Raw genomic sequence first — 11002 nt, 5'->3', positions numbered from 1 at the left:
GAGAGAATACCCGATTTCGGCGAAAGCAGAATTAAAACTCCGTTATTCAAGGCAAAAATCCAACATATTTCAGCCGAGATCATATTGGATTAGCAAAATATATACAAAAGGAACAAAAGGGTTTTTAAGAAATTTTATCTACTGGATTATATACAAAAAAATCACCATACACTAACAATCTAAAGAGTTGAGGATCAACCCAAAAGAAAAAGTGTAGAGACAAAAACTTGGCAGGCCTGGAAAAGGGTATAGAAATTTTATCCCCGGGCCAAAAACTTGGTGGGCCCGGAGATATGTATAAAATGAAGCGCAATGAAAACGGGGGCCTACAGTAATACCGCAAGTGCACGGTCGTCAGTTGTAGCTCGTGCAAGTACGGGTCGATCCACAGAGATCGGGTGTGTTTTGGAGTGTTTAGCTAATTGGGTTCCTAAATTGCTATTGGGCTATGAAGCCTTTTGGCTTAAATTGGGCTTTGAGTGCTAATGGGTTTGTTCACAATAAAATGAACTGAGCTTGGGCTCAGTTAGTCTTTGAAGTGCAAATGGGCTTTGGCCTTAAACTTAGGCTTTTGATTAAGCCTGAATTGGATTGGGCCTTAATGAATTTGGGCTTTGGTCTTAAACAACTGGGCTTTGGTTAAGCCCACAGTTGACTGAATTGGGCTTGGCTATTGAACTAGGCCTTTGGGTTAAACAACTGGGCTTTGGTTAAGCCTGAATTGGATTGGGCTCAACTTGCTTTGGAAGGCAGCAGCAGCAAACAGCTTGGCAGAGGCAACACAGCAGCAGGCACCAGTAGCAGCAGCAGGAGCAGGAGCTGCACAGCAAGGCCAACAGCAACAGCAGCTGCAGGGCACAAGCAACAGCAGCAGCAGAAGGGCAGCTGCAACAGCAGTGCAGCAGAGAAGGAAAGCAGAGGCTGCAGCAACAGTAATGCAGCAGGGGAGCAGAGAAAGCAAAGCAGCAGAGGCAGCAGTGTAGCAGAAACAGACAAGGCAGTGCAAGCAAAAACAACACAGGGCAAAACAAGGAACAAAGCAAAGGAAAACTAAACAGCAAAAAACAAAACAATGCACAAAAGCAAAACAAAATAAGATGAACCAAGGCCTAAGGCCAAGGGCAAGGATGATAATGAAACTAAAATGAGCAAGGCTAAGCTAAGGCAAGATTACAGGAGGTATACTAAAAGAATGGGAAGAAAACTAGCTTGCTAAGAGCACTAGTTTCTCCCAATGCTCAATCAACAGTGCAACCTAAGCATACAACAAGAATGGTAAGATAATCAGCTTGCTATGAGCACTGATTTCTTCCATTGCACAATTACATCAATGCTTCACAGATATCTAGCCTAGCATTAACAGGAAATGTGACAGTAAATTAAACACAATAGTGAACATGTAACAAACATCAACAGGAAAGAATAGCATTAACAGGACACAAGTATTAACAATGAACATTTAACTAACAGCAAGTTTAGCAAGTTTAACATAACAGTGAACATAAACATCAACAATGAACACAAACATCTAACAGTAATAACAAACATTAACAGGATACATTTAACAAGATATGAAAATCTAACATGAACATGAAACTGAACTGTGAACTGAAATTAACATTTAGCAGAAATTAACAGTTAACAGGACATGAAAGTCCTGGATGTTGGCTACTCCAAGCATACATAACAATTAACACAAACATTAACAATAAACACAAACATAACAATTAACAGGACATGAAAGTCCTGGATGCTGGCTATTCCAAGCATAAAGTTTCTACAACACTCCCACACTACATATTTATACCCACAACACAATTAGGGTTTTCCCCCAATTTTCCCCCAAAACAGTAGAACTAGGGTTTGGTGAAACTCACCTAATTCCTTGAAATAACAGCTCCATCACGTCGACCCATCCTTCTATTTGTCCTCCTCTACCTCTCCATGTCTTCAATTGCTCCTCACTTTCGACCTAATTTACCAATTTTGCACGCTAGGGTTTCTGATAGAGAACGTGCAGAAATTGAGAAAATAGGTGGCTAAGGAGAAGGGAAACTGATGGTATTGGTTACTTTGATGGACGTGGTGACAGAGAGTTGGTGGCGGAGCAGGTGGTGACAGAGGTGGAGAAGGTGGTGGTGTACGGTGGTTTCTGCAGAGGAGTGGGGAAGAAGAAGAAAGAAAGAGGAGAAGAATGGGTCGAGTTTAGGGTATAGGTATAGGTTGCTAGTGTGTGAGGCGGGATATCAAATTTCGATGTTGGCGAATCTGAGTCACGGGATGCGAAGCTGGTAGGTGAATCGGACGGTGATCCCTGAAGAGTCTGGTAGCGACCGTCGGATGCTTTGATACAACAAAATCAACGGTGAAGATCGAGGTTAGGTGTTGTAGTGTTAACCGGAAGTATCGATATTTGATGAACAGGCAGAGAAGCGATCGAGGTTAGGTGTTGTAGGAGCTTCAGATTTTGATGCGCGATGAAGGAGCGACCATCGGATGATGAGATGGATCCAATCCGACGGCTGAAGATAGAGGCGGTTTTGGTTATAGAAAATGAGGTTGTGCGCACCATTCTTCGCGGCTTCCTTGCGTGATTTCTCCCGGCTTTTCACTACTTTTCTGCTCTTTTCGCTCCGCGATTCATCCAAACTTTATTTATTACCTAAAAATGCAAAATTAATTAATAAAAATATTTATTCTTGAAAACAATGAAAATACAGAATATGGGATAAAATGTAGAATTAATGCACAAAAGATGAGTTAAATGCCAACAAAAAGGGATAAATCTATACAATATTTGGCACTCATCAAATACCCCCAAACCTGAATTTTACTTGTCCTCAAGTAAAACAAAACTAAGGAAATCCTAACTATACCACTGTCGCTGGTCTCTCGAATGCATTTAGCGTATGCACTAAGCCTTTTAAACCACTAAGTGTCCCTAGTGGACGAGTTGAAGTCTCGTGAAGGTTTGCTTAGAACGTACCTACAAAGTTCTAGGTCAAAATATAAGCTCAGATTCCATCAAATGTGACATGTGCAAAACAGTTTAAGCTCACAGCAAAATGGAGATGTCAATCTAGCTATCAAAGGCACAATCCTAGCACTGATAACAAAAAAAGACATGTGATAAGAGTGTAAAGTGTATATACACATGTGTAAAGAAAGATCTGAAGTTATGACTACTAATCACCAAGAGATAGTTTCTCAGGCTAAGAACTGAGGTCGAAATCTAGCTAGCTGTCCGGACTTTACGAGAATTGTGAATGAGTTGGAGGTATTTCACAATTACTCGCGTTGTACATCAATGGCATACACCCTCCTTGCTTATTACAATAAAACAACAAAATGACTATTTACATGACTCTTATTTACATTGACTATTCTCTTTTTATTTTTGGAACAAGAGAGAATGGAATTGATAAATACTTGATGATTTTTTTTTTTTTTTTTTAACTACGGAAACACTTTTGATACATATACAAAAGGAAACAAAAGATTACATGACACTTTGCAAGAGGTAGCCCTTTTTGATGCACCCAGTTAAATTCGATGGTTGTCTTTCTTAATGTAACCTCCACCTTCTATCCCAACCAACCAAAGAACAAGCTAGTCAAGTTTCGTTCAGTATTCTAAAGTGATTGGCAATCGTAACTTCCTATCAAACACCTTGAAGATCGAGGCCATACATGTATTGGTAGATCGTGCGCGTGCAAATTTCTTATCACTATGTGAATTGTGCTAGAATCAGGGTGCCTAAATATCTAGACTAAGACTCCTAATAAAAATACATATTTGCACAAGAGTCAACATTTCAAGGTAAATGAGCTCCATTTTTATGTTTTTTTCAATTTTTTATTTTTTTTGGAATTTTTCAATTTTTTCAAAAAGATGGAGTTTTGTTTTCAATTATGGCATATTATCGTGGTATCTACTCTATACCCCCAAACCTAAACTAAACATTGTCCTCAATGTTTAAAAATATGGAAAGAATTAAAATGCAACATATGGAAAGGGACATGCTGAGTAGAGTAAAAGGAGAGAGAATACCCGATTTCGGCGAAAGCAGAATTAAAACTCCGTTATCCAAGGCAAAACTCCAACATATTCGGAGTCACAATGGATGAGCACAAAATATATACAAAAGGAAATTTAACTAACACATTATCTACAAGAAAATTTGGTTTTTAATGGGATTGGACTTTTTGGGAAAAATTTGGTTTTGTCGGGAGACATTTGGCTTTGATGGGAAAAAGAAAATTTTTGGTTTTTTAGGGAAACATTTGGAAAACTTTGGTTTTTATGGGAGAAATTTTTGGTTTTTGAAATTGGGAGCAAGCCCACTGTTGGTCCTCTAATGGAATGGGAGGAAGGCTGCGGCCCACGAAACACTAAGTTTTAATTTTGAAAATTTAATTTGGCCCAGTTGGTTAAGGCCCGACGTTTGTTTTAAAACTTTGGTTTCGAGGTCCACTCTTGAGTGGAAACAAGCCCACAATCGGTTACAAGCTCAGCTGGGTTTAAACCCAGAGTCCAAAATACAAGTCCAATGAAAGAATTTAAACAAGCCCACAAATAAATTATTACAAACCCAACAGAAAATAAGAGAAGCCCAAAAATTGGCTTTAATATTACAAGCCCACAATTAAAAAATTGGAAGCCCACAATTCGGGTTCTCTTAAATGGGTTACCTTTTAAGCACAGCCCAGCTGCTCTGATATTGTTGCAAAAACCCAGTTGGGCTTTGGTTCTTTTCCTTGGTGGCGTCCCAGCAGAGGAAAAACAGGTTCAGAACAGCAGGTCCAACAGCAAATGAAGTGAAGCAGATGCAGATGCAAATGCTATGCAGTGAAATGCAAAAATAGCTAATAAAACAACAAGAAAAACACAGCACCAGTCCCCGGCAGCGGCGCCAAAAACTTGGTAGGCCTCGGGAAAGTGTATAAAATTAAAGCGCAATAAAAACGCGGGCCTACAGTAATACCGCAAGTGCACGGTCATCAGTTGTAGCTCGTGCAAGTACGGGTCGATCCACAGAGACTGGGAGTGTTTGGAGTTTCTAGCTATTTGGGCTCTAAATTGCTATTGGGCTTCTAATTGTGCTTTGGGCTTAGTGGGCTTTGGGTTAACGGTGAACTGAACTTGGGCTCAACAGTTCAACTGTGAATTGGGTTCAGTGTCTTTTGATGTGAACTGGGCTTTGGATTCAGTCAAGGATCTGGGCCTTTGGGCTCTGAATTAGGCTTTTGATTAAGCCCACAGTTGACTGAATTGGGCTTTGAGCCTTAACCTAAACTGTGGCTGGGCCTTTATAATGAACTTGGGCTCAATGTTGAAGTGAGCTTTGGGCTCAGTTGCAGCAGCAGCAGTGGAAGGGAGGCAATGCAGCAATGCAAAGGAAAGCAGCAACAGCAGGGTTGCAGGGCAGATGGGTTGCAGCAGCAGCTGCACAAGCAGTGCACAGCAGCACAAGGCCAAGAAAACAGCAGCAACAGCAGTAGGAAGAAAAAAAACAGCTGCAGCAACAGCAAGGCAGTGGAAGCAGAAGCAAGGAAGAAAACAGGGCAAAACAAGGCAATAAAGCAAAGGCAATGCAGTAAATAAAACAAGACAATGACTAACAGCAAAGAACTAAACAACAACAATAGAAATGAACCAAGGCCTAAGCCAAGGGCAGGGATGATAATGAAACTAATATGGTGACAATGCAAGGCCAAGGGAAGAATACATGCATACAAATAGAATGGGAAGAGAATTAGCTTGCTATGAGCACTAATTTCTCCCAATGCTCAATTAACACAATGCAACCTAAGCATACAAAAATGGAATGGCAAGATAATCAGCTTGCTATGAGCACTGATTTCTTCCATTACTCAATCAGTTCAATGCTTCAAAGGTAACTAGCCTAGCATTCCATCAAACTAACAGCAGTGAACTAAACATTAACATTACACAAACATCAACAGGAGCATAAAGCATTAACAGTGAACAACATTAACAGGAATTGATTGGAAATTAAAACTGAACATTAACAGAACAAAGTAACAGTTAACAATGGATAACAGTTAACAGAACAAACATCAACAGGATATGAAAACAAGAAATTAAAACATGAAATTAAAACAAGCATATTAACAGGAAAATAACAATTTTAACAGGAGCACATTTAACAGGAGACAAACAATTTTAACATATGCAGTGATATTGAACAGAACACATTAAAGAGAAAAACATTAACATTAACAGGACATGAAAGTCCTGGATGCCGGCTAATCCAAGCATACCTTTCTACACCACACCCATTCTCTATTTATACCCACAGACACATTTAGGGTTTTCCCCCAATTTTCCCCCAAAACAGTAGAACTAGGGTTTGGTGAAACTCACCTAATTCCTTGAAATAACATCTCCATCACGTCGACCCATCCTTCTATTTGTCCTCCTCTACCTCTCCATGTCTTCAATTGCTCCTCACTTTCGACCTAATTTACCAATTTTGCACGCTAGGGTTTCTGATAGAGAACGTGCAGAAATTGAGAAAATAGGTGGCTAAGGAGAAGGGAAACTGATGGTATTGGTTACTTTGATGGACGTGGTGACAGAGAGTTGGTGGCGGAGCAGGTGGTGACAGAGGTGGAGAAGGTGGTGGTGTACGGTGGTTTCTGCAGAGGAGTGGGGAAGAAGAAGAAAGAAAGAGGAGAAGAATGGGTCGAGTTTAGGGTATAGGTATAGGTTGCTAGTGTGTGAGGCGGGATATCAAATTTCGATGTTGGCGAATCTGAGTCACTGGATGCGAAGCTGGTAGGTGAATCGGACGGTGATCCCTGAAGAGTCTGGTAGCGACCGTCGGATGCTTTGATACAACAAAATCAACGGTGAAGATCGAGGTTAGGTGTTGTAGTGTTAACCGGAAGTATCGATATTTGATGAACAGGCAGAGAAGCGACCGTAGGATCTAAATATGATCTAATCTGAAGGCTTGGAATTTAGGCACTATGGTGTTTTGCAGGAGCTTCAGATTTTGATGCGCGATGAAGGAGCGACCATCGGATGATGAGATAGATCCAATCCGACGGCTGAAGATGGAGGCGGTTTTGGTTATAGAAAATGAGGTTGTGCGCACCATTCTTCGCGGCTTCCTTGCATGATTTCTCCCGGCTTTTCACTACTTTTCTGCTCTTTTCGCTCCGCGATTCATCCAAACTTTATTTATTACCTAAAAATGCAAAATTAATTAATAAAAATATTTATTCTTGAAAACAATGAAAATACAGAATATGGGATAAAATGTAGAATTAATGCACAAAAGATGAGTTAAATGCCAACAAAAAGGGATAAATATATACAATATTTGGCACTCATCAGTAGTGGTGTTGAGGAATTTGCACGTCTCAACATCAAGAGGAAGAATGTGTTGAGGAAGCTTTCCTAGCAACACAGTAGTGGTGTTGAGGAATTTGCACGTCTCAATACCAAGAGGAAGAATGTGTTGAGGAAGCATTCCTAGAAACACAATAGTGGTGTTGAGGAATTTGCACGTCTCAACACCAAGAGGAAGAATGTGTCGAGTAAGCATGCCTAGAAACGCAGTAATGGTGTTGAGTAATTGGCAAGTCTCAACATCAAGAGGAAAATGTGTTGAGGAAGCATGCCTAGCAACACATCAGTGGTGTTGAGGAATTTGCACGTCTCAACACCAAGAGGAAGAATGTGTCGAGGAAGCATGCCTAGCAACACAGTAGTAGTGTTGAGGAATCTGCACGTCTCAACACCAAGAGGAAGAATGTGTCGACGAAGCATGCCTAGCAACGCAGTAATGGTGTTGAGTAATTGGCAAGTCTCAACACCAAGAGGAAGAATGTGTCGAGGAAGCATGCCGAGCAACACAATAGTGGTGTTGAGGAATTTGCACGTCTCAACACAAACAGGAAGAATATGTTGAGGAAGCATGCCTTGCAACACAGTAGTGGTATTGAGGAATTTGCAAGTCTCAACACCAAGAGGAAAATGTGTTGAGGAAAAATATCTAGCAACACAGTGGTGGTATTGAGTAATTTGCAAGTCTCAACACCAAGAGGAAAATGTATTTAGGAAGCTTGCCTAGCAACACAGTGGTGGTGTTGAGGAATTTGCACGTGTCAACACCAAGAGGAAGAATGTGTCGAGGAAGCATGCCTAGCAACACAGTAGTGCTGTTGATGAATTTGCAAGTCTCAACACCAAGAGGAATAATGTGTCGAGAAAGCATGCCTAGCAACACAATGGTAGTGTTGAGGAATCTGCACATCTCAACACCAAGAGGAAGAATGTGTCGAGGAAGCATGCCTAGAAACACAGTATTGGTGTTAAGGAATTGCACGTCTCAACACCAAGAGGAAGAATGTGTTGAGGAAGCATGCCTAGAAACACAGTAGTGGTGTTTAGGAATTTGCACGTCTCAACACCAAGAGGACGAATGTGTTGAGGAAGCATGCCTAGAAACACAGTAGTGGTGTTGATGAATTTGCACATCTCAACACCAAGAGGAAGAATGTGTTGAGGAAGCATGCCTTGCAACACAGTAGTGGTGTTAAGTAATTTGCAAGTCTCAACACCGAGAGGAAAATGTGTTGAGGAAGCATGCCTAGCAACACAGTAGTGCTGTTGAGGAATTTGCACGTCTCAATACCAAGAGGAAGAATGTGTCGAGGAAGCATGCCTAGCAACACAGTAGTAGTGTTGAGGAATCTGCACATCTGAACTCCAATAGGAAGAATGTGTCGAGGAAGCATGCCTAGTAACACAGTAGTGGTGTTGAGGAATTTGCACGTCTCAACACCAAGAGGAAGAATGTGTTGAGGAAGCTTTCCTAGCAACACAGTAGTGGTGTTGAGGAATTTGCACGTCTCAATACCAAGAGGAAGAATGTGTTGAGGAAGCATGCCTAGAAACACAGTAGTGGTGTTCAGGAATTTGCACATCTCAACACCAAGAGGAAGAATGTGTTGAGGAAGCTTGCCTAGCAACATAGTAGTGGTGTTGATAAATTTGCACGTCTCAACACCAAGAGGAAGAATGTGTTGAGGAAGCATGCCTTGCAACACAGTAGTGGTGTTGAGTAATTTGCAAGTCTCAACACCGAGAGGAAAATGTGTTGAGGAAGCATGCCTACCAACACAGTGGTGGTGTTGAGGAATTCGCACGTCTCAACACCAAGAGGAAGAGAAACGCAGTAATGGTGTTGAGTAATTGGAAAATCTCAACACCAAGAGGAAAATGTGTTGAGGAAGCATGCCTAGCAACACAGTAGTGGTGTTGAGGAATTTGCACGTCTCAACACCAAGAGGAAGAATGTGTCGAGGAAGCATGCCTAGCAACACAGTAGTAGTGTTGAGGAATCTGCACGTCTCAACACCAAGAGGAAGAATGTGTCGACGAAGCATGCCTAGCAACGCAGTAATGGTGTTGAGTAATTTGCAAGTCTCAACACCAAGAGGAAAATGTGTTGAGGAAGAATTCCTAGCAACACAGTGGTGGTGTTGAGAAATTTGCACGTCTCAACACCAAGAGGAAGAATGTGTTGAGGAAGCATTCCTAGAAACACAGTAGTGGTGTTCAGGAATTTGCACGTCTCAACACCAAGAAGAAAATATGTTGAGGAAGCATGCCTAGCAACACAGTAGTGGTGTTGAGGAATTTGCACGTCTCAACACCAAGAGGAAGAATGTGTTGAGGAAGCTTGCCTAGCAACACAGTAGTGGTGTTGAGGAATTTGCACGTCTCAATACCAAGAGGAAGAATGTGTTTAGGAAGCATGCCTAAAAACACAATAGTGGTGTTCAGGAATTTGCACGTCTCAACACCAAGAGGAAGAATGTGCCGAGGAAGCATGCCTAGAAACGCAGTAATGGTGTTGAGTAATTGGCAAGTCTCAACACCAAGAGGAAATGTGTTGAGGAAGCATGCCTAGCAACACAGTAGTGGTGTTGAGGAATTTGCACGTCTCAACACCAAGAGGAAGAATGTGTCGAGGAAGCATGCCTAGCAACACAGTAGTGCTGTTGAGGAATTTGCACGTCTCAACACCAAGAGGAAGAATGTGTTGAGGAAGCTTGCCTAGAAACACAGTAGTGGTGTTGAAGAATTTGCACGTCTCAATACCAAGAGGAAGAATGTGTTGAGGAAGCATGCCTAGAAACACAATAGTGGTGTTGAGGAATTTGCACGTCTCAACACCAAGAGGAAGAATGTGTCGAGGAAGCATGCCTAGAAACGCAGTAATGGTGTTGAGTAATTGGCAAGTCTCAACACCAAGAGGAAAATGTGTTGAGGAAGCATGCCTAGCAACACAGTAGTGGTGTTGAGGAATCTGCACGTCTCAACACCAAGAGGAAGAATGTGTCGAGGAAGCATGCCTAGCAACACAGTAGTAGTGTTGAGGAATCTGCACGTCTCAACACCAAGAGGAAGAATGTGTCGACGAAGCATGCCTAGCAACGCAGTAATGGTGTTGAGTAATTGGCAAGTCTCAACACCAATAGGAAAATGTGTTGAGGAAGCATTCCTGGCAACACAGTGGTGGTGTTGAGAAATTTGCACGTCTCAACACCAAGAGGAAGAATGTGTTTATGAAGCATGCCTAGCAACACAGTAGTGGTGTTGTGGAATTTGCACGTCTCAATACCAAGAGGAAGAATGTGTTGAGGAAGCACGCCTAGAAACACAGTAGTGGTGTTGAGGAATTTGCACGTTTCAACACCAAGAGAAAAATGTGTTGAGGAAGGATGCCTATCAACACATTAGTGGTGTTGAGGAATATTCACGTCTCAACATCAAGAGGAAGAATGTGTTGAGGAAGCATGCCTGGAAACACAGTAGTGGTGTTCAAGAAATTTTCACATCTCAACACCAAGAGGAAGAATGTGTTGAGGAAGCATGCCTAGCAACATAGTAGTGGTGTTGATAAATTTGCACGTCTCAACACCAAGAGGAAGAATGTGTTGAGGAAGCATGCCTTGCAACA

Source organism: Papaver somniferum, chromosome 6 (genome assembly GCF_003573695.1).
Source record: "Papaver somniferum cultivar HN1 chromosome 6, ASM357369v1, whole genome shotgun sequence".
NCBI lineage: Eukaryota > Viridiplantae > Streptophyta > Magnoliopsida > Ranunculales > Papaveraceae > Papaver > Papaver somniferum.
This window is presented reverse-complemented; position numbering follows the sequence as displayed.